General features: G+C 42.5%; 1 pseudogene; it reads left to right on the plus strand.

Moving 5' to 3' along the window:
• The first annotated feature begins 22,312 nt into the window (after positions 1 to 22,312).
• On the plus strand, positions 22,313 to 22,430 carry LOC126261488 (5S ribosomal RNA; annotated as a pseudogene).
• Positions 22,431 to 25,448: the final 3,018 nt, after the last annotated feature.

A 25,448-nucleotide genomic window follows, 5' to 3' on the forward strand; every position in this document is an offset into this window, starting at 1 on the left:
TGGTGCGGTTAATAACATTGTGTGGCTTGAGAGTGGGCGAGTCAGTCCGAAACCGCAAACTACTGCAGTAATAAATTGTATATTCATGTAGTGGAGAGGTACAAAATAAAAATTTATCAAATTTTCCTCAGTATTACAAAGTTGCTGATTTACCATCCTGAAGCAGCGTGCCTCGAATCAGCAGTTAATTTACTGATGTCTTAATTTGTCTACTAATAATTATTCTGGTACCAACTTTTTCAAACTTACTAACTTACTTCATGTACGTTGTGATTTTTCTTAAATGATCTTATTGTGGCTTCACGTGCACTTCTGGGAGATCCGAGAATCTGAAGATGACTGCTAGATACTGTCGAAACTGGTCATGATACAAACTATTATACATCAAGCGACCTCGGCTTCTAATATAAATGTGTAAATTTTACATATACATATACATATACGTGTTTAAATTTTATAGAAACATGCCACACCAGGCTTTGGGTAGCGTATACAAGAAGTTGTGTTATTGGAGAATGTCCTCTGCATTTCGACGAGACTCCTGGCTAGTTATATTTCTGGGACATCTGAGAGTCTGAAGATAACGGTTATTTACTGTCGAAACTGATTTTGAAATCAACTATTTCACATCGAGCGATCTTGGTTTATAATATTACAAATTACTCCAGCGCTTAATCATGATTCTGAATGCAAAATTATTGGATGTCAGGTCCGCCAGTTATGCAAAACACCGTTTTTTTCTCCGTACCCCACTATGTTTCGGCACCACTGTGCCATTATCAGTGGGTTTTCGTTTTTATTTATTCTGTAATATGAACATTTTTGTTAAATGATTATAAAATTATGTGCATCTTTAGTTCAAACAATAGATCGTTCCTTTTGTAAATACCTTTACATTTGCTGTACATGAATTTTCTGGCTCACTTGTGTGTTAATTACTACAGGTAGCTTGTCATCTGCAACCAAACGATGTTGATGAGAAAGATTTTTGCTGGGAGTTAAGCTATCTTCAACAATGTAATTTAGTTTGTTGCGATGTAATCGCGCCTATATTCGTTTTTACTTACGTTTTCGTGTGACCAGCACTTCCAGTCTCCGCATCATGCTGAGGTGTTGTGATGCTCACGTAATTATAAAAAGTATTTTCCACAAATAACGTAGTAAAACACTTTTCACTTCACCAAAACACATTGTAACTGTTGTTTGTTTTGTGTCCCAGCTAAGTCAGTGTTCATTTTTTTCACCAGAGAGTTCGGCACCAAATTTGAATTTTGTTTGCATTTTATCTTATTGTGTGTGTGTGTGTGTGTGTGTGTGTGTGTGTGTGTGCGTGTGTGTCTGTGTGTGTGTGTGTGTGTGTGTGTGTGTGTGTGTGTGTGTCTGTACGCCCAGGACTAGTACCCTCAGTGCTTTCATACAAACCATCGTATGGACGCCCCTGTCTTACCCTATGTACCAACGTCTTTAGCGTCGCTTTTTCGTGTACAGATGATGAAAAGTATTCGGTTTCAGATACTGGTCACCGTGGGTTGACCTCCTATATACAAAATAACTAAGTGAGCCTTCTGCTTTCCATTCAACCAGCACATTCGTGTATATGAATGTTACATCGACATTCTTTTCCATCTCAAATTCAAACTCACTGCAGTTTTGCTCATTGTGGTAGTTGTCAGAACCGTGACTGAGTCAGTTTCTTCTCTTTCTCTCTCTCTTTTTCCAGCCTTCTGCATGAAACTAGTCTTTCCACGAACAATACGAGAGTGGAATAGAATTGAGAACCGATAAAGGTACTCGAGGTACCCTCCGCCACACACCGTCAGGTGTCTTGCGGACTATGGATGTAGATGTAGATGTAAATGTAGAAGACGGTCTGGTTTCATGCACCCCGCCACAGTTTCCACATCTATAAGTAAACACTGCACAACATTGCCAGGTGCACGTTTGAAGGTACTTCCCATTGTAGCACGTATTAACGTTTCCTCCCGTTACGTACGCATATAGATCTCCGTCAAGAATCAGTGCTTAAATGTTTGTGCGTGCACTATCATTGATCTAATTGCTACAGGAAAAACAATCTGATCTCCTCATCGCAGACTGGTTGGTATCTATACTCAACATTCTTAACAATATGTTATATGCTTTTTAACGTTTGTCTTTCCCTTTAATTTTTCTCCTCTGTTACTTTCTCTAATACTATGGAAGGTCATTGATGTCTTACTAACGCGAGTCATATTATCCTGTCCGTTCTTGTATTCAGTGTTTTTTTTACACTTTCCGCACTGCATCGATTCTGCAAAGAAACCCTTTATTTTTTATCTTATCAGTAATCTTTTGTAACAACACATCGCAAAAGCATCGATTCTTTTCTTTTTTTTCGTAAATGAAGAGTCACTGGATTTTGTAAGATATTAAAGTAAAATGATCACCTTGAGTGACAAATTGTGGTAATCCAAATGTTGAAATGAATACCGTTGATGTGCTGCACTACCCACTTCACTGAACTTTTAAGTTGTCATGTCAAGAAGATGCTTTCGACATATGGGAGGGAACAAGATGGAGTTGAGAGACTGTTCTTCGAACTGCTGCTTGAAGAAGTTCTCGACCTTGGGCTACAATGTGGATCGCATCAATGGACACGAGTAAAAGAACATTTGCAGTATATAGTGCCACAAATCTTGCACTTATTTGTCGAAAATCATTCTGTACCAAAGGCCAATTTCTATGAGAAACCGTTATTATTGATTCGAATGTCTATTTCGCTAACCATTTTCAAGCTATATTACTTGTGCGGATACCCATTTGACGTTCAGCCACGCAATACAAAACACCACAAAAGCAAACTGTACATATGAAACTGGTATGTAGCCATGGTTCGAACGTCTATTAATGAAGTATTCTCCACGCTTTCCAAGTATTGACGAATTTGAGGCATTGCATTGTTTTGTTGTTGGAGACAATCGATCTTCTGAACAATGATTATATATTACGTCACAGGGCTTTATCTTCAGTTAGAGTTTATACAGTATGTGATTCACCATCATGTAGGTATCCACAAAAATAAAAGCTTCCTGTGCATGAAAAAAATAAACGTTTGGAACTGTTGGTTGCGAGACTCTGTCGGATCGTTCAGCAGAGTAATTGAGGTTTTTCCACCGACGCTCATAGCTGCCCCTTTACTCAAATATGTCATTGCGCCTTAAACGTCCGACCACCAAGCTGGGTCTGTCGAGACTCTGAAGCTATGTTTTCTCTTATTTTGAAATGAAATCGGCAGCTATATTTAATGAAACTTATTTTGATTGTGAGGTACGCTGATTACCTCACGTCTCTTCTGTTAGTTGCATCACTAAGTGACTAACAGGAAAACGATATTTATTGTTATTGTGTGAGGTCTCTGTTGCCACACTTCCCGGACAGTGTTACACAAAAACTATTTTTCGGGATATGATTTCTCTTCTTTCCATTAGCAATAGTAATGCCACTTACAACATGTCAGGAAGTTCACTGTTGGGAGCATAAATAGCCATTGTTGTTTTGTCCGCCTTCCTTTAGTTTATTGTTTGGCACTGATCTGAGAGGTTACAAGTGCTGTTTGTGTTAGAGTAATAGAAATGTCAGAAAGGTATCACGAAAGGTTCAAAATAAATAACCTGCAGCATCTCAGTGAAGAAATTTTCATGATACGGGATCATAGTGATAGTGGAGAACTAAATAGTGAGAACATATCAATCATCACAAAATGAAAATGTGTTAGTCGTAGGAAGAAGTGTTAATGAAAATGGTACTGATGGTATGTGAATTGAAAAAAAATTATGCAGGGTAAAATTATATATCTTGGTCAAGAAATTCACCGAAAACTAGACATTAAACAGTTCATAATGTGCTTTCAGGACTTACAGGAGCATCTAGTGGAAGTGAATCAGTAAGTTATGCTTTCAAGTTTTTCTTTGATGATAGTATTTTAAAAGTTATTTTATACCATACCAATAAAAAGGCACAGGCATATTATGAGAAACGGCACGCAATATGCCCAGAAAAGCAGAAACAATGGTTGCCGACAGATGTTGATGAAAAGTACTTATTTTTAGGGGTTCTGATGAAGAATAAGCAAGAAATATTTTAAAGCTTTGTTCGCTATCCCTATAAAAAGTAATGTCATTTGTCTTAGTTTTTCATAAGTATGGTACCTTCGTGTCCTATGTCCTGAACATGAATCATGCTGTGATTTCGCATCATGACACGAATATATTAGGTGTTACTGAGAGCTACAAACCATACATCAGTTGCATTATAACACCAAGAAAGGAGGTCTCGACGCAATGGACAAGATGGGTAATGAATAACCTGTAAAAAAAAAAAAAAAAAACATAGGATGACGGCCTTAGATCTACCTCTTGTCAGAAGACTCTGACCTGTAGGACTCGTGAAGGTGACAATAATTGCAATGAAAAATCTTGTTCTAGAACAAGGGCCTTTGGGAAGAGAAGATGTTGTACCACTTGCTTTAAAAAAGAATCCAGTGTTTGCGTTGTTCAAGACAGATTGATAGGTAGAAATTGTAGTGTATCACCTGGGATATGTAAAAATGTTCGAAGAAAATTACAGAAAGTGTGTATGTATGGAAAGTAGTCAAATAACTGAAAAATCGATAGTTTCTCCTTTTTAATTCAGCCGTTCTCATTCTCTCATTTTTATATTGTTTCATTAGGAAAAGTTTAGTCTAACGTTTTATAAAGATATAATTCCGCATTTATATGCGTGAGAGAAAGAGAGAGGAAAGATATGAAAACAAGTGTAATCTTAAATTTCGTATTCACAACCACAGCATTGTAGCCTTAATTAATTGTATAAATGTGTTACATTAACAACTAAAGTATGTTTGTCACTCACTTAAAGTATTTTGTTACATTTTGTATTCATTTCTATTTATATATCACTATTATAGGGATTATTCTCATTTGAAACATTTCGTACATGTGGTTGATCCTCGAACTTGGTTGTCCGAAGTTCTGCAAGATACTTACTGAGCTTCAAACCAAATCTCGATAAAAAGTGTCTGCATCGCCTGGATCTGCCTGAGACAGACAGCTCCCGTGAACCCAACTACTTCCTCAAAGTGTTACGAACAGAAACGCTTGTTATTTTAATGGCAGTTAATAATTTATTGTACCCAATATGAAATAGGATAGAATTTCAATACACTTCCATTAAATTCAGGAACCAGTGGAGTTACATTTCTTTCCTCTCTGTGTTTTCAAATGAGACCAAGAATACACAGTAATTTCACATCATGAAACCTAATGGAATAATGATATCATTCAACACACAATCATTGTCAGCGTTTATTAATACAACAGAAAGGTGGTAAGATTGTGCTGGTAAGGGGTGACAAAATGGATGACACCATACTGAATTTGGAAGAGACCTGCAGAACTGACCATTAGTAGCTGTTTGCGTGTACGGTTACACGAATCTGACAAAAATATTATGCATATTCGGAAACACCAGATACTGCCCAATAAAACATAGGTACATCATACGAAAATTTACAAATCTAGATTGCCTATTGCCGATTAAATACAACTCATGGTCCGATCGTACCTAAAGTACATCAATGTCTCAAAAGCCGACGCCGTAGATACTTCTTACCAATTGTGTGCAGCTGCTTGATGTGTATTTCTGCAACCAGACGAGCCCCAAACATCACAACTCCTTCCGCCTCTGCAGCTCAACGGTGCGAAATTTTCTAGGTCCGGAGCGAGTGTGGAAAGTGCTTCAAGAAAGCCAAGTTCCGAAACAACTTCACTCGAAGAGTGCCTTCCAAGTAAGTGAAATTCTTCTCCTTCTCTGCTCCAGAGATAAGTGTTATAACTTCGTGCACCTTCCTCTGCCAATCGAAGCCAGTCCTAAGCTTCTTGGTAAGATTTAGGACTGGTAAGCAGGGCTCATGGGCTGCTGGAATCGAATAGTGACCCGATTTGAGGATACAAAAATTTATTTTCACCGCTTTAATTAAAACAGAGCCCTGATAACTGCTTATCTACCATTTATTGGGAATATTTCTTCACAGATAGGCAGAATATTGAGAAAGTATCAAGTGATAGTCATCTTTCGCCCTCCTTCCAAAATTTCATCACTGGTGGGATCCGTTAGAGACGACCTGGGCCTGCGAATATCAGGGGTTTACAAAATTCAGTGTGAATGCGGAAAATCATATGTAGGGCAAACAACACGAACTGTGCAGGGACGCATTGTGGAACACCAACGGCATACTCGCCTTCTCCAACCCACCAAGTCCGCAATCGCCGAACATTGTATTTCCTCAGATCAATCCATGAATTACAAAGACACAAAAAATCTGGCCCATACATGAAACTTTTGGAGCTCGATTATCAATGAACCTGTGGAAATAAGATTGTCTGACAACGAGACTCTCATCAATCGAGATAGCGGTTATCAGCTAAACTATGCCTGGAATCCTGTTATAGAGAAACTTCGTAGTCAACGTAGTTATCTATATCTACTATAGTATCTATATCTACTATAGTGCCACTCACCTGAATATGGCCAGAAGACTCTACGCCGAAATATCGTGGCAGGACGTTGCTGATATCTGGAAGTTCTCCCGTGTTTTTATGGAACAATCACTACGCCGGGAAAGCTTTAAACATCACATCAGAATGATTAATTAGCTTCTGCAAATTGCGGTGATCTACACCGATTATTCTGTTGTGTAAAAGCAATGAGAATAACGCAAAAAATTTTAAAAGAAAAAGGGCTTTATGGCCCCAACTTTAAATTAATAAAAAATTACTCCATACAAAAATAACTTTAACATAACTGCAGGTCTGAGCTCACTATGTGTGAAATTAAGTTAATTATCAGGCCTTGTGAATATGAAAAATAACAATTTGCAAAAGCTATTAGGTTTCAAAAATACTCAAATAGCAAGATCTCATAAATACAGCGTCAATTATTATGTAAAAGATTCGGCAATATGATGTTATGATAGCGTGAAAAATCTACACAGATATCAGCGCATTCTCGACGTTTGCCGTTCACATCAGCCGCGCGTCTGAATTACGTGCTCGAGAGCTCAAGTGACAAAAGGCAATAGGCCTGCTCACACCAATGACGGCTTCTAGGGCACACAAACACAGTAGTATTACTACACAGTTCACTAAAATATTAAAACTAACAGCCAAGCACTGAGTAACGCCAAATACAGGAAGATGTGTTACACGTTATAGTGTGACAACGGCAGTTACTATTAAAGCAATAATTCACTGAACAGTCTTCAATGAGGTGAAATTTCATTTGATGAGCTTATAAACCACAACTAGCTCAAGGTGATATTGACCAGACAATCCGCACACAACCTTAAATACCAAAGCACCGTTTGACGGCGCAAAATTGTTACTATTGCAGTTGCCAACATGGAAAAAGTCTGCAAATCCAGTTTAAATTGGCGACTGAAGTTTTATACAGAGAATAAACTTTGATTCATAAACTGACCACTCAACAATGTGTGTGTGTGTGTGTTGGGTTGGCGTTGGGTTATTTGGGGTAGGAGACCAGACAGCGAGGTCATCGGTCTCATCGGATTGGGGAAGGATGTTGGCCGTGCCCTTTGAAAGGAACCATCCCGGCATTTGCCTGGATCGATTTAGGGAAATCACGGAAAACCTAAATCAGGATGGCCGGACGCGGGGTTCAACCGTCGTCCTCCCGAATGGGAGTCCAGTGTGCTAACCACTGCGCCACCTCGCTCGGTGACCACTTAACATATTAATAATAAAAATAAGAAAAGGAATCGCCTAATATCGGCCGCACTTGTAATTCACGATAATTGCAACGGGACCAGGGCACAGCGCAGTTACATGGACTTGCAATACGAAGTATCCCGGACCCACGTCCAGTTTGTTTAAGAAATGCCTAGCGAAAATCAAGGTAGCTACACGGAACAATCACATACAAAAGTTCCGCCACAAAATGGATCATCACTTAAAGTTAGTCCAGGAGCTCGCTATTAAAGTAATGCACACCAGGGTAAAGTCCCGCGCTCTCGTTAGGGTTCGAGATAGACACGACTCTTAAACAGAGCCTATGTTGACCGGTGACTGCTTTCCGCACTCCAGTTCCGCTCGCCGCCAGACCCAGGCGCCGGAATGTCAACACCGTACGTCCTCGCAGTACACAAAGTGCCGACTGACTACTCGCGACGCTCCGTACGCGCTCTTCCCTCTGTCACTGCCGCCGACCGAGTCTCTCCTCGCTAGCCGCGGCCGTCCTAAATAGAGGGCGCTAGCCAATCAGGATGCCGCAAAGGGCGCAACTTCGAGAAATTATATTGCCAAGATCATCGCAGGAAATCACAGCTCACTTCTGTCCAATGGAAGTTTTCTGAGTGAGCCAGTGGGCTGCATTCCCATCTACAGACAAACAAGTGCCCAAATCTTTTCCTAAGCTTTGCTCTAGACTGGCATCTTGCACTTCCACAAAACAGAAAACAATTCCTAGCACAAAGTGGCGTCTGCTGCTCACACATCATAGAAGGACGCTCTCTCGAGTAAACATTTTCAACAAGCACTCCACGAAGGCGCCTTTTTTAGCAGTTGTTGTTGTTGTTGTGGTCTTTAGTCCTGAGACTGGTTTGATGCAGCTCTCCATGCTACTCTATCCTGTGCAAGCTTCTTCATCTCATAGTACTTACTGCAACCTACATCCTTCTGAATCTGCTCAGTGTATTCATCTCTTGGTCTCCCTCTACGATTTTTACCCTCTACGCTGCCCTCCAATGCTAAATTTGTGATCCCTTGATGCCTCAGAACGTGTCCTACCAACCGGTCCCTTCTTCTTGACCAGTTGTGCCACAAACTTCTCTTCTCCCCAATTCTATTCAATACCTCCTCATTAGTTATATGATCTATCCATCTAATCTTGAGCATTCTTCTGTAGCACCACATTTCGAAAGCTTCCATACAGTAAAGCTGCATGACCTCGGGAAAAATTGCGGCTGTAGTTTCCCCTTGCTTTCAGCCGTTCGCAGTACCAGCACAGGAAGGCCGTTTTGGCTAGTGTTACAAGGCCAGATCAGTCAATCATCCAGACTGTTGCCCCTGCAACTACTGAAAAGGCTGCTGCCCCTCTTCAGGAACCACACGTTTGTCTGGCCTCTCAACAGATACGCCTCCGTATGGCCATCTGTATCGCTGAGGCACACAAGCCTCCCCACCAACGGCAAGGTCCATGGTTCATGGGGTAAGGTGGCAATATCTTACCTCCATGCACGCATTATCACACCAGTTCGTTTGCACATTTCATTCAATATGAGATCGCTATTGACAGTGGGCGATAGGACAATTTATCACTTGTTTGAGTCATACACCATACACTAACATTTTTCTGTAGTGTTCTGTGCCTGGGAATTAACTTGAGCTGGACGCTGACAGCAGGGTGTAACGACGGTTACGCATTCTTGAGGAGACGGCGAACGGTACAAAGGCCGTTTGTTCGACTGAGAGTAACGCTCTATAGAAAACAGTGTGGAGGCAGCAGCTTTATAACCCTATGGGCGATCTCTCTGTGGCGAAGCTGGTGAATAGAGGCTAGGCGCACTCCTGCCGTTGCGAAACAGCCAAAGGCTGACAGCCGGGGGCTGGAGAGCGTAAACATCTTACAAAAGGAAAAGGAAACCTTTTAGTGCGATGGGGTGTGCAGGGGTCCTGAACGGCGGACACGAGTTGACCTTTCGCACGTCTTGTCACGAGAAACTGTGGGTGGCGTTTCGCACCAAAAACCAGAGAAGTGAGTATGATTGGAGGTATCCTTAGTCATAGACATCTGTATGTAATTATTATTATGTTCGTAGCTATTCTTTCTGAATGACCGTCATCAATGTGCCGTCGTGTATACCTAATAATATCATCTAGTTTGGTTCCATTCCATCCAAAACTCGTCGGAATCAAAGGCAAAAATCACACAAAGAAGACAACATGGGGCTATACATAACATTTTACACTTTGGTTAACAAATATGTTCTTTATAACAGCTTATTTTCGACAATCTGTCATTTGACTCAGATGAGATCTCATTACTCGACGTGTAATCTTGTCGCACAGTGTCTAGGTGAATTCTCTTCTATTATTTGATGTGTCATATACTATTCTGTCACGTGGAATTTGCAATAATTCATATGGAATCCGTGACCTCTCTACTTAACATTTGTTTGACTGTCATATTTGATGTCCAAACGTGCTTAGTATTAAGTTAAATACCATTTTCCATAGGACCGAGAAATTACTGTGAGGTAAAGAAATTACTAGCAGAGATGTGATTACACTGAAACACATCGCTGTTGTCAATAAGAAACGCGATGGCCTAGTAGATGGCCTGTACAGGAAGATTAACAAAAATCTAATAAAATTAATTCAGAGAAAAGCACTATAAAACAAAATGGCGTAGTTAAAGATTGTAACCTCACCACAAAATTAAATTGAAATTAAAAAATAATTATTATGGATAGCGATTCTAATTTTTGTGTGACCTCAGAACAAAATTGGTTCCCATTTATAATCTCCGTGCACAAATGCATTCACATTTAATGTACCCACAAAATTCTTTTCTCATTTAATGTAAGCTCGAAACAGAAAAATTCCTAAACCTCGTAATAAAAAATAAATTCAGTAACCTGGTAAAATTTGGACGACAGCAGTGCTGCGTCGTGGCCCTGTAAGATCATTCTGAATAAAAAGCAAAAATTCTTACCTCAATAAAAAAAACGGCGAATATATCTGCTCTTACCCAAAAATTTTTTCGGCACAGCTCCCTGCAATGCTGGCTTATACATTTGTGATTTGTGAAAGGAAGCAACTGATTTTTTTTAAATGAACGCTTTTTTTAAAAAAAATTACTTTATATTACCAAAATTATTATTAGGACATTTTTAAAACATTTGGATGACAGTTCACATACATTACTAGATGTGCGCGACGCTGCTTCTTTACCTTATACAATAATACTCCATCTCCAGATTCCAGACCAGAGCAGACTGCAGACAAGCGCAGACAACCTCAGACAAGCGACTAGCCACAACTAACTGCTACAGTTACACAGTTCGTACTGCAGTCAACACTGCTCTCTGGTCAGCGATTCTATATCACAGGCAGCGCATACCTCTTACAAGATTTAAGACAAGATTCGTTCTTGTTCCATACAGAGGAAAAGAGTCAGACAGAATAGAACGGTAGTTTCTTCTTGAAACTAACGTTGGGCTTGTATTTAATATTGCCAAAGCATTAAAGGCAAAACTGAGACATAATATTGAAAGAGACCAAGACAAATATATGGAGACGAAAGTGTTTAAGTTACACTGTGGCGAGTGCCAAAGAATTAATGTCGGACAACCAGGTTGGATTTTTATTTATTTATTTATTTACAAAGTTTTTGGAGCATACCAGTATCTGCAATAAATCGGCCAGTTGGAGATCGTCTGTGTGACAAGAATGTAATACTATAAATGTAAGGTGCAACATGAAAGTCTTATATAAAGCCCCTAATAAAAGAGGATTAGAAATTATAGATAACATGCACATATATAGCAATAGAAAGCGTGTGAGGTAACGGACGAGTTGTGGCACCCTGAAAATATTCTAAGTTCAGAGTTGGCGTGGCCGCACGTGCCGCTCGGTGCCGTACGTTAGCCAAAGCGAGAGGGGTAGCCCCATAGCCCCAGCGTGTGATACATTGGCAGCTAAGGACAGGAAGAAAGTCAATGTGCAATCCGTGTGCATACCGGGGGAAGTCATCTAAGTTGTGGATACGGTTCTTCTGGATGCCATGAAGGGTACAGGGTGCAGCCAACTGCAGGTGGTGGTTCATGTCAGCACTAATGACGGATGTCGCTATGGATCAGAAGAGATTCTCTCTGGTTTCCAGAGGCTACCTGAGTTGGTGAAGACTGCCAGTCTTGCCAGCGAGATGAAGGCAGAGCTCACCATCTGCAGCGTCATCGACAGGACAGATTACGGACCTTTGGTACGGAGCCGAGTGGAGGGACTGAAGCAGAGGCTCAGACTGTTCTGCGACCGTGTTGGCTGCAGATTCCTCGACTTGCGCCATAGGGTGGTGGGGTTTCGGGTTCCGCTAAATAGGTCAGGTGTCCACTACACACAGGAGGCGGCTACAAGGGTAGCAGGGGCTGTGTGGGGTGGACTGGGCGGTCTTTTAGGTTAGACAGTCTCGGAAAAGATCAAAAAGGGCTCTAGTCTCAAAGGGTATAGGGCAAAGAAACGACGAGTATCGGCCAAACAACAGTCGGTATTCTAGTTGTAAATTGTCGTAGGTGTGTTGGAAAAGTACCAGAGCTTCAAGCGCTGATAGAAGGCACTGAAACTGAATTCGTTGTAGGAACAGAAAGCTGGATAAAGCCGGTGATAAATTTTGCCGAAATTTTTACAGACGCGCAAACCGTGTTCAGAAAGGATACATTAAATAAGGTAGGTAGTGCTGTGTTTGTTTCTGTTGGTAGTAGTTAATCTTGTAGCGAAGTTGAAATAGATAGTTCCTGCGAATTACTATCGGTAGAGGTTATACTCAACAGCCGTACCAAAATATTAACTGGCTCCTTCTACCGACCCCCCGACTCAGATGATATAATAGCTGAATGGTTCAAAGAAAACTTGAATCTCATTACAAAGAAGTACCCCAGTCATAGAGTTACAACTGGTGGAGACTTCAATCTACCCACGATTTGTTGGCGAAAATACGTGTCCAAACCGTCTTCCAGGCACTTAAATGTGAACTGTATAGTAACCATGTAGATGTATATGTAGATGTAGATATAGACCATCGACACCAATAAATGTTTTGCAGAATTATACCGCATTCTCAAAAGCACTTCTACTATCGTATTTATCATTTAAATTCGTTAAGATAGTACCTGCAGATTTTATTTAATTGCAATCTTTCATTTATAAATTACTATGTTGCATTAAAAATTCGCAATTGCCGAGTGATAGGAACCTTCGACCATTCACCAAACAATGGAAGCGATTTCACATAGATATCGTACGACAGAATTACTGGTGCACATCGGGTAACGGGTCCTCATCTACATTACTTGTGGCTCCACTTATAAATAAGTACAGCTCATATTTCCAAATGAAAAGTATTATACTGTATTAATTGCACCTTTAATTTCGAGTAATTACAGATTAATAAAACTAGCTCAAATATGTCATTATAAGACATACAGAAGAATTTTTAAAACAGTTTTAGATTCATTTTATGTAATTTGATATTAAGAATTGTCGAAAAATTTAAAAATATCTTAAAAATGTTTTGGATAAAGATTGGCAAATAATTTAATTCTGTGTGAAAAATGCCTTTAAGATTTATTGCATCAAAATGTTTCTAAAATTATGATGATTTGGACATTGGCCATATGCTGTTACGTGATGACATTTAGACATTAGTCATCTAAGATGAATATCACGTGAAAATACTGGTTCCAGCACAGGTATACTAAGAGTGAGCTGGTAATGCTAGGTCATGGGCACAGATTAAGAGCTGTTAAAATCCCACATGGTGTCATAATTGTACATTTCTTATGTTAAACATTGGAATAGTGTTCACGTAGATATCAGGTGACCAGATTGAACATAGGTGTCAGGTCGCGAGAGTCTACCTAGACCTCAAGTAATATGTTGTCTTACGAAAGCATCGAAGTTGACAACAGAAGGACGAACACGAAATAGCTCCGTTGTTGGTACATATACCGTGAATGTATTCTTGATGAAATATCATATCTGTGCTTCTGGGTATCAAGATATTCCTGGATGTACTAAAATCAACCTACATATGATGCTATTAGCAATATATTAGCTGAGTTTTTAAGTAGTTATAGCTTGTTGTACTATTTGTGATTTTGTACAAAGAAAAATTTGGTGAAGAATAATTGAGAGGGTTTATACAATGTTTTTAGAAATTTTCTAAATTGATTTAAAAAGGTTCACTTATAAATTACATTTTATGAATGTTGATTCTTGTTTTACAGACAGTTTTTAAAAAATTTAGAGTACTGATTTGACTATATCCTATGATAATATTTAGGTCTACATAATTATTTGGAATAGTAGATCCATGTCTTAATCTAACGTGTGCTAATGGTATCCATTTGTAGTACCACTGCGCCGTATGATGTACTTATGCATCAATAAGAATGTTTACGCTCAGATCTGTTAGTTGTAAAGTGGCGATGAATGTGAGCACTTGTAATCGGCGCAATAATATGGGCGTACATAGCTGTTACATTGAAATTGACTGCTGACTTCTGTAATAGCTCACGCTACCCTATGGACATACACTGTATACCACCTGTTATTGTACTGATGGAGGAGATTATATGAAGATGTAAGTTCAAGTAAGTTACTAATCCATGTGTTGAAAAATTTTTACATAATTATGTGTGCTGTTATGTTAGTAGCTGTATCCTAGCATTTTCAGTCCCATCTTTTGCAGATCCGGCGACGGCAACAGGGAATTGTTTAAACCTGTCATCTATATGAATAAATAATTTTAGCATGCTTGGAATTTTATAATTTATTCAGCATTCCTAAGAGTTTCTGTGTTAGAGTTTGCAAAGCGTCGATTTCGCGTATTTAGACATTTGTCTCTAAGGAGAATGACGATTCTTTGCTTGTATACAGAGTTAGAGGCATACTGAAATGCTTTTTTACGAACGAACTTCTGAGTCCTTTTCTGTTCCTGGCTTGTGAGCAAGTAGATTCAGGTGTAGGAGTCAGCAGACGGATTACGCCACTGTGTACACAGAATGTGAAGGTGCGCACCGTACATCCTCTGTACGGCAATCAACGGTGCCAAGCAGATCGACGCTGCATTACCACATCTCCCAATACTCTCATCAGTGATGTATGTACCATGGTTAGGGAGACTGGGAATCAATCACAATAAATTTTTTCCCTTCCATATGCTTTTTCTCTGAGGTCAGTGACCGACAGGATGGCAGTCTTCTGGCTCACAGTGCTAATGAGAATCGACCTACTTAGTGTATCTGTCTAATAAAAAGGGGCACGGTCTAAAGGACAGTCACAGATGTTCTCCCAGTCTCAAGGTTAGTTTAAGGTTAGGATTTGACAGAAAAAGGTTCAAATGACCCTGAGCACTATGGGACTTAACATCTGAGGTCATCAGTCCCCTAGAACCTAGAACTACTTGAACCTAACTAACCTAACGACATCACACACATCCATGCCCGAGGCAGGATTCAAACCTGCGACCGTAGCGGTCGCGCGGTTCCAGACTGAAGCGCCTAGAACCGCTCGGCCACACCGGCCGACTAGGATTTGACATTATGTACTGATTTTATACATTTACTTCAATTCTTTGTTGTTTGAAAATAAATAACTTTATGGTATCTAATTGCATTCATTCTAAAATGATACCTTCTCAACATTATCGGTTTCCTGACTAAGCTGGAACAAAATATCTTCACGACTAGATATGTCATCTAACGTATTCCTTTGGGTGTAAGTCGTCATTTGCCGGGCTGTCTTTAAGTCATTTGTGGACATAATAATTCCGTTGTAGACAGAACGTTGGGGACCATTCATACATACGCCGTATATTCACTGTAACACCGGGGACTGCATAGTGAAAAACGTCTTTCATATGGTCTACAGCCGAAGAGTTTACTCAGGAAAACATTACATGGCCCTACCGAAATGGAAGCATTGTGTGCCTGTATGTTTCCTGAGAGTGCCCCATACCCGTAGGTATTAGTCCATTATAGAACCAGGGTGCCCTGCAGACAGCATCATCCCAGCGACTGCTAATGCAGCGCCCAGCTGCAGATGTTGACCCGAGGCTGGTGAACTCCTCCTGTGCTACAGGTCTCCCCTTTGGGAAGGCCATCGCGTAAACTATGATCAACCTCGACCTTACATTAGTTCCCAAACCACACACAGAACAATGGAACTAGCATGCTGTTGGCATTGCTAAAAAATCGTGCAGTGCACACATCTGAATATAAAAGAAATTAGAAGGATGAGATGAAGCAAAACAACAGATGGGAAACGTAACCATTCATCGATCCCCGAAATTCGTTTTAACATCACAATCATGACTGAATTAGTTTCAAAATTAACATATCAACGCGAAAAAATAAATTGAAACTAAGAAGACTTAAGCCACTTAGTGTAAGCGACTTTTCGCGAATGATGCTGTAGTATACAGAGAAGTTGCAGCATTAGAAAATTGCAGTGAAATGCAGGAAGATCTGCAGCGGATAGGCACTTGGTGCAGGGAGTGGCAACTGACCCTTAACATAGACAAATGTAATGTATTTCGAATATATAGAAAGAATGATCCTTTGTTGTGTGATTATATGATAGCAGAACAAACACTGGTAGCAGTTACTACTGTAAAATATCTGGGAGTGTGCGTATGGAACGATTTGAAGTGGAATGATCATATAAAATTAATTGTTGGTAAGGCGGGTGCCAGGTTAAGATTCATTGGGAGAGTCCTTAGAAAATGTAGTCCATCAACAAAGGAGGTGGCTTACAAAACACTCGTTCGAGCTATACTTGAGTATTGCTCATCAGTGTGGGATCCGTACTAGGTCGGGTTGACAGAGGAGATAGAGAAGATCCAAAGAAGAGCGGCGCGTTTCGTCACAGGTTTATTTGGTAAGCGTGATAGCGTTACGGAGATGTTTAGCAAATTCAAGTGGCAGACTCTGCAAGAGAGGCGTTCTGCATCGCGGTGTAGCTTGGTGCCCAGGTTTCGAGAGGGTGCGTTTCTGGATGAGGTATCGAGTATGTTGCTTCCACCAACTTATATCTCCCGAGGAGATAACGAATGTAAAATTAGAGAGACTCGAGCGCGCACGGAGGCTTTCCGGCAGTCGTTCTTCCCGCGAACCATACGCGACTGGAACAGGAAAGGGAGGTAATGACAGTGGCACCGTTGGGTGGCTTGCGGAGTATAAATGCAGATATAGATGTAGATGTATCTAGTAAGAGTAGGTGGGTGTAGTGTTTGTGTTGTACAATCATGTGAGAAGCTAGAGGGTGAAACCTATTCCTCCCAGACAGCACCAACAGGACTGGATAACGATGAACTGTGTCACATATCCTCAACCCATGACATGCTGTTGAGAAGCTTGGTATTTAATACAGGACATAAAGTCTGATATGAAGAATAGCCGCAACTGAGAATCATATTGCTTAGACTGATAAGTTCGCTTCAGTTGTAAATGAAGTAGTTTATTGGACGACTAGCTTCACAGACAATGCTGAATGGGGTGCCACACAATGGCGGAACAGCGAGAGGAATGTCTCGCCAGTAGCCGGCCGCTGTGGCCGAGCGGTTCTAGGCGCTACAGTCTGGAACCGCGCGACCGCTACTGTCGAAGGTACGAATTCTACCTCGGGCATGGATGAGTGTGATGTCCTTAGGTTAGTTAGGTTTAAGTAGGTCAAAGTTCTAGGGGACTGATGACCTCATATGTTAAGACCCATAGTGTACAGAGCCATTTGAACCATTTTGTCTCGCCAATAAACAGAGAACAGGTATTGCGTTCTGGTGAATCAGGCACCCCACTAGCTGCTGCACCGCTAAGCGTCACTCGATGATTCTTCACCAGTAGTCTCTGACGCTTGTCGTGCAATAAAATACACTGTCAGAAAAAAAGGCGCACCACGAAGGAGTTATGCAATCTGATACAGGTATCGAAGGGAAACGCAAAATTGTAAACTTTAGCGGCCGGTGGACGAATCTGTGACCATGCAGCACAGTTGCACTGCGCCGTTGGCAAGGATAGCTAACAACGAACACTCCAGTATCAGAGCAGAAAATCTTTGCGAATTTCATTCAGTGTAGTCAGTTGCACAGTAAGTATGCCTCGCAAACAGGCTCGTGAACAATATACGCAGGTGTCAGCATTTGACAGAGATCGCGTAGTTGGGATCAGCGAAACCGGTTGGCGTAATCAACGAATACTGCCTTTCTTCGACGATGATGGCAGGAATGAGTCAACCACGGCGGCAGAAGAAGGAAGCGGTATGCCTAGAGAGGAGACAGAACGTGAGGACCGAGCAATCATCAGAGAGGCACCCAGAGTGCCGGACTACTCAATATGTTGATTCGACTGGCAAATTGTGGAATCTCATTGGCTGGAGTAGAGTAAACTTCTAATGGTTGGGGTTCACATTCATGTAGAGTTGCCGTTGATTGTAGAAATTTTTTATTGCACTATTGCAGTTTTGGCCTTGGGGCTATTTTCAAGTGCCACTGCAAAAGTTTTCCTTGAGAACATATCAGACTTCACACTCCTCCGACATGTTTGTATGCTATCGTCAAAAATAAGCCTTTTTGTTATAGAATTGTTTTCAGTGATGATATCTGCTTCGAACTGAGCCCTCATGACGAACAATTACGTGTCTGGAGACGCCCATGACAGCGATGGGATAGCAACCCGACTGTCGCCCGCAGTACGGCCAGGCAATGAGGTGTTCTGGTCCGGGGTGCCATTTCATTTGACAGCAGAATCATTTTGGTTGTCATCCGCGGTACCTTTATAGCACACAAATACGTCGACAATATTCTACGCCTCGTTTTGTTATTCTTCATGGCAACCAATCCTTGGATTACATTTCAGCAAAATATTGTCCGTCGGCAAACTGCGAGAGTTTCTAGTGTTTGTATTCGTGTGTTCCAAACCATACCTTGGCCAGCAAGGTCGCCAGATGTCTTCCCAACTGAGAACGTTTGGAACACAATGGACAGGGTCATTCAAACAGCTCGAGATTCTGGCCATCTGACGCGCCAATTGGCCAGAATTTGGAACGATATCCCTCAAGACATCCAACAGCTCTATCAGTCAAGGTCATTCCGAATAATTTCTTGTATAAGAGTCAGACATGGACCAAAGTGTTACTGACGTGCTGAGTTTGTGTCGCTCTTTCTCTTGAATAAACCATCAAATTTTATGAAACAGTTTGTCTGTCCCCCGATGTCCGTATCGTTCACATACTTCCATCGTGGTGTGTCGACTTTTTATCGTATGTGTACTTCATTTACTACTGAAGCTAATTTATCGATCCGATCAATTTAATCCATGACATTGGTACAAAATCTGGTATCCGGAACGCTTATGCCATCAACTTTCTACCTCCAGGTCTCGACCCGAACTGTATGTGACCGTGATATAAGCATCTAATGGTATCTTCGGCGGTGCCCTGCAGAAACGAGAAATATGACAGCTGGGAACGGTAACAACAACAGACAAGTTTCGCAGTGGCTGATGGTCCGGATGACCTTTCGGTCACCACTCCTACCTCCCTCCCCAGTACGGAATTCGCGCATCCTAATTGTCTGTGTTTAGTGTTATGTGGGAACTGTGGCATCCGATTATGATTCAGATTCCCCGCCATGTCTACCGATAGAACGCGTGAGAGATACTCGGGTTCCAGGTGGCAGCAAATGCTTGCTACTGGGCAAGCTGTGCAAGGTGCAGCCGCCACGGCAAGCACGTGAGGTGGTGCCACCCGCTGACGAGTGTTTGCCGATAAATACCGAAGCCTGGCTTGTGCTAGCCTCAGTCACTGAAGCCTTTACTTACGCGCCATTTCAATAGTAAAGTTTTGTAATCGTCTGATTTTCGTTTGTGATTTGGACTGTTGTTTGATTGTTGTATACGCTTAAGACTTTGGTACGCTCATGACACGTGTAGACCATTCGTTCCCTTCGTGATCTCCGCTGTCTTTTACCTGTGGAACCGCCTCTTTCGTTCCCGCAGTCTCTGCATTACATCGAGTTCGAATTATCATAAACTGTGTTATACCTAAGCAGAGTGAAACGATTGCGAATCGTTAAACTCTGCGGCATCTTTGGTGTCGTCGTTGACCACACATGGCACTCCGCAAGCCGATCACATCTGCCTCGAAGATACACTTAAACAGTGCGCAACAGCGAGGCACCTTTTCTCCCTTTACCTTCTTCCTGCGGAGGGGGCTTTGGACCCCATCAGGGGACGCTGTCTTCACTTCGACTGACTACATGCAAACCTGTCCGTTTGTGTGTTTTCCTAGGATGCCACGCACTGAGCTCCGCCCAGATATTGGAAGACTTGCAGTAACACCCAAGCAACATATTAGCACTACTCGACTGATAAAGTCATGTAAACTATTAAGAACTGGCCTACCTTACTGTAACAAAGACAATTCTGTTACATGATGAAACAGGGACTGCAGAATTGAATTTATGGGATGCAAAAATACGTATACTCTTATTGCTCTGTACATATTGCAAGCCGAGCGAGATGATGCAGTGGTTAGCACACTGGACTCGTATTCGGGAGGACGGTGGTTCAAACTCGCGACCGGGATTTCGCTTAATCGCTTCAGGCAAATGGTGGGATGGTCCCTTTGAAGAGTCACGGACGTCTACCTTCCCTGTCCTGCCCTAATCCGATGGGACAAATGACCTCGCTGTCGGGTCCCCTGCCTCAAATCAACCAAACAACCAAGATATTAAAAACAAATATGCACGTTTTTCCTCATTCACGAAATGTAGTGCTCTGCACCACATCATGCCAATTACAGACAAAACAGAAACTGAGGCGAGACGCCGGCCGGAGTGGCCGAGCGGTTCTATGCGCTACAGTCTGGAACCGCGCAACTGCTACGGTTGCAGGTTCGAATCCTGCCTCGGGCATGGATGTGTGTGATGTCCTTAGGTTAGTTAGGTTTAAGTAGTTCTAAGTTCTAGGTGACTGATGACCTCAGAAGTTGAGTCCCATAGTGCTCAGAGCCATTTGAACCATTTGAGGCGAGACTTCGGTGCTGTTCTCGTATCTAACTAGCTGGATGTGTGAAACTGGCTAAAAATCGCATCCAGGCTGCCCAGCACACTGACCCTCAACGTTAACCCGCCATCGCTTCTCCCCAAATACCGCAGCCGGATTGCTGGCGCGCTCGGCTGTCTGGGTAAATCAATGGTGGTACATTATAATTTTCGATAAGGAAACTAATAAATGTCAACATTTGACTGTTAATTACGAGTAAATTTTGTCATGGTTTACCACCATATTACTGAACCTGAAGAGGTGCACGCGGTCCACCACCAAATTTATTATGATCGAGACGGCCATATGTTTCAGTAAAGCTGCTAAACGGTGACTGAATGCGTGTTTCTCGGAATAGCAACGCCTGCATTGAGGAACAAAGAGAATAAAAAGGCTGTAGTGGGCGAGGGGACTCGAACTGGGGTATAAATGGCTGCGCGATACAAATAATACCTGACAGTCTGCAGTAGTCCAGGCAGAGAGTAGGCGTAACAAGCTATCTCCCATCGTACAAAGAAAACGACTGTCGTTCACATATCGTGGATAAAAGTAGTCTTATCAGAAAAACCGAAAACACGCTGGTAATGCGTGATTTCCCAGTTGGAGCCACAGCCTGTGAAGACTGCTACTGTACTGGGACTGCCAAAATCCCTTTCCGGCAGATCTGTTAGCTGCAACATGCACTCAGAGAGCGCGATTTGAAACGGCACAGTGTTTGTGCGGATGAAAGTGTGACGTCAGAGGCCGCTAAGTGGACGCCGATCCGCGCTACGTGTGGTCTGCAGCGGAATGCAGCGTGGGCTGCCACGCTACATACAGGAGCAGCAGCGAGCGTAATGAGATTAGGGCTTGGGGCAGGGGTCCGGGGGATGGCAGGCGTTTGCGCGGCCCAAACATTTACTCTACAACACAAAGGCTGAAGGCGGCCTCCGCGCCACACCACGCGAGGCGATGACGCGGTATTACACTGCAGAGGGCGGTGTGCGGCAGACATCGTTACCTGCAGGTTACCGATGCCACTCACTGCCTTCCCGTGATGTTCAGATACAGCGACGCCTTCCTGTTCAACAATTAGCCTCACGTCAACTGGAGGTCTGTAATATCGCTGATGTGCACTTTCACCGCGCAACCATCGCCAACAGTTGCAGTTCAGTTTATAATTTTTCGTCCCCTCTTGTTAGCGGTCACAATGGATTTACAGGCAATGCAATAATTTAGTTTAGGAGGTGGTATGGAGGGGGTATGATAAACCCTCACCAAATATCGACAAGCGTATTCGAATGTTCGAGCAAGGTCGTAATTAATGAAAATCAGATTTATGTTCCTACGGAGTAGTGATAGCCTCATTAGAACTAACAGTCAGATGTAGTTCTGTATAATTTTGCATGCAGATATACACTTCAACAAAAATCTAGGAGTAAAGAAGAATCCATAGTACCATTGAGCAACGGCCTTGCCACAGTTGATACACCGGTTCCCGTCAGATCACCGAAGTTAAGAGCTGTCGGGCGTGGCCGGCACTTGGATGGGTGACCATCCGGGCCGCCATGCACTGTTCCCATTTCTCGGGGTGCACTCAGCCTCGTGATGCCAATTGAGGAGCTACTCGACCGAATAGTAGCGGCTCCGGTCAAAGAAAACCATCATAACGACCGGGAGAGCGGTGTGCTGACCACACGCCCCTCATATCTGCATCCTCAGCAGAGGGTGACACGGCGGTCGGATGGTCCCGATGGGCCACCTGTGGCCTGAAGACGGAGTGCATGGAACCATTCCTGACGTACTACAGAGTAGTATACCGTAATCTTAGCCGTTTCTGTGAGATGGTGACAACAGTTTGGACACGATGGTATTTTAACAGTTGCTTCTCTTTGACAGAGACATGTATACACAGAAAAATACCTTCTCTTCCAGAGGCTGATCCTTAATTTAAAACCCCTGAGGAACGAAGGCATCATCTAGTTCCTGTGTTCCAGAAAGTAGAGCTTGCCCACTACCTGTCTCTGCGGTTGGCTGCAGATCTATTTGTTGACGTCGGAAACTTACATAGAAGGGGGCTCTTCGACGTCATGAAAATCTAGGATGCCGTCGTCTCGGGCCCATTATCCTTGTTAGGACATCAGAGCTTTGCATTTAAATGGCACGTTTGGATGACGCCAACGGTCATCGCATTCGACTCCATGCGCTTGCCGTCAAGAGCACGGAGACACGCAATGGCGCCAGCGGTAACGCGCCACACTTTTACCGTGACTCAGGCAACAGTCTCGACCAGGAGCACTGTAGCAGGGTACAGCACGCTGCAAGCCACCTCCGACATAGCCTTGTAGTAAAAATATGTCGCAATAACGTACGGTCCCCCCTCTCCTCCCCCTCCCACTACCTAACGCGCCCTTCGTCATTTCCATCCAACTTACACGAGTACAATGATCTTACTGATATCTTTTTTATATTGAAAGCTTACCCCAACAGGACTTCCAGTTTAAAGGTTAAATTTATCTTTTTGAGTAGCAATACTTTATCTGCTGCTCTGTAGCCACTACCTATTTAGTAATTTCTTAACAATGTCTGTTTTCGAACTTGGAGCATGCTGCAGGTGAAAAATATGTCCGCGACTTATCTTATAATTGAAATGAACTGTTGTAGCTTCGTCATAAGTTGCACTGAGAAGTATCTACTTTTTTACTTCTTGATAGTGACAAGATTCGTAGACCGGGGTCCATTTTCAAACTATCCGTGCTGTAAATGCGACAAATACAGGCGATAAAACATGTACAGAAACCCTGTACAGAAGCTGCCCCTGCAGTTTCTGTACACATAGGACGGACATTGCAGAACTCTAATGTTCGTTCTACGTGGTATATTTCACTGTTGTTAAGTCGGACATATACTACTTCGATTACCGCAAGGGCAGTTTATGTACATGTGTTATCGCCTGTATTTAACACACTTACAACACGGATGGTTTGAAAATGGGCACAAGTGTCCGAAACCAATCACCATCAAGAAATAAAATAAACGCTCAGGGTAGCCGTTTGGTCTCAGGCAACTTGTTACAGTTCGCGCAGCTCCCATGTCGGAGGTTCGAGACCTCCGTCGGGCCTCGGTGTTCGTGTTGTCGATGTGCCTATTCCCCCCCCCCCTCCCCCGGCCCCACTCTCTGACCAATTGCTCCTCCCTCTCTATGCCCATCACCTCCTTTCCACTTCTAAGTCCATCTTTTCTTCCCCCTCTAACTCCTCTACCCCTATCTAAGTTCATCTCCCCCCCCCCCAAGTCAATGTGCTCCTCCCTCCTCTCTGTCCATCTCGTCCTCCCCCTCTCTCTGTACATCTCTTCCTCCTCCCCCTCTCTCTGTTCACCTATTCCTCCTCCTCCTCTCTCTTTACATCTCCTCTTACTGCCATCTCTGTCCATCACAACCTCTTGCCTTTCACTGTCCATTCCCTCCTCCCCTCTCTCTGTACACTTCCTACTCCCCCATATCTCTGTTCATCTTGTCCTCTTCCCTCTCCCCATATCTTCCTCCACACCTTCGCTCACCATCACCAAGTTAACACGACTACAGCAATAGCAAGCTGCTGGTTCTTACCTGCACAGTTGAAAGGTCTCTGTTGGATTCCTTTCATGTTTAATTTCTCAAATTTGTTGTCTTTTATGGAATAAATTCCTCTTCTAAATTTAATATGGCGTTTCTGACTATCTGGGAGGAGACTGAGTAGTGGAACGTGTTACTTTTACACGTAAACAGGAACGATCTGTCACACTACTACACTTTAAAACACAGTATATATGTAATTTATGTCACACAGTCTCATACGGAACCTACATCCGCTTTCTTTTATATACTGTATATGATAAGATACTGTCATCCCCCTTCCCTTCTGTGTGAGAGGATGAATGATCAAATGTGTTTGTAGTTGCATGCTTGAGGGTAGCAGACAAGGCTGTCTGCTAGAGAACAGTAGGACCAACGTCGGAACAGGTAGCTACGGTTCCTAAAAGCAGAGAGGTTTCTATTCTTAGTATGGTCCGGTCCGTCCGTTGTCAGGTTGGTATAGGAAGCTGCCCCTCTGGCCCCTTCCGTTTGTCTTTGTGAGCGACTCTCAGGAAGCACGCTGGGTGGTAGGCAGTTGCAGTCTGGCAGTAGGCAGTGACAGTCTGGCGGTGGCGAGCGTCTGAAATGGTAAGATCTCCGGCGAAGCGCGTGTCTGCTAAGTCCGTAGGACAATGGATTTGTTAAGTTCAGCCTAACTGAAAGTTTAATCACCGTGATTTTAGGTTTAGCTCTAAAATATCTAATGCTATCTTAAATTGCAGCGGAGTGTAATTCTCGTGTCAAGTTCAGATTATTTTGCGGTAGTTGCTTTGTCATTACTTTGTGAGACCAGTACCACGTGCTTATATAACTGTTTGACCAGTCAGGTTAACAGTAAGACGTTAGTAACCAGTTCAAGGTTTTTCTTTTGTAATTTGCTTTTCGATCTAATTTATTTTAATTATCAAAACTATTGTGGAGTTATACGCTTTGTGTAAACCAAGTTGACCACGTGAAGCATGTGGTGTAATCATCAAAGTAGCC

The sequence above is a fragment of the Schistocerca nitens genome, chromosome 5 (assembly GCF_023898315.1).
Source record: "Schistocerca nitens isolate TAMUIC-IGC-003100 chromosome 5, iqSchNite1.1, whole genome shotgun sequence".
Lineage (NCBI taxonomy): Eukaryota > Metazoa > Arthropoda > Insecta > Orthoptera > Acrididae > Schistocerca > Schistocerca nitens.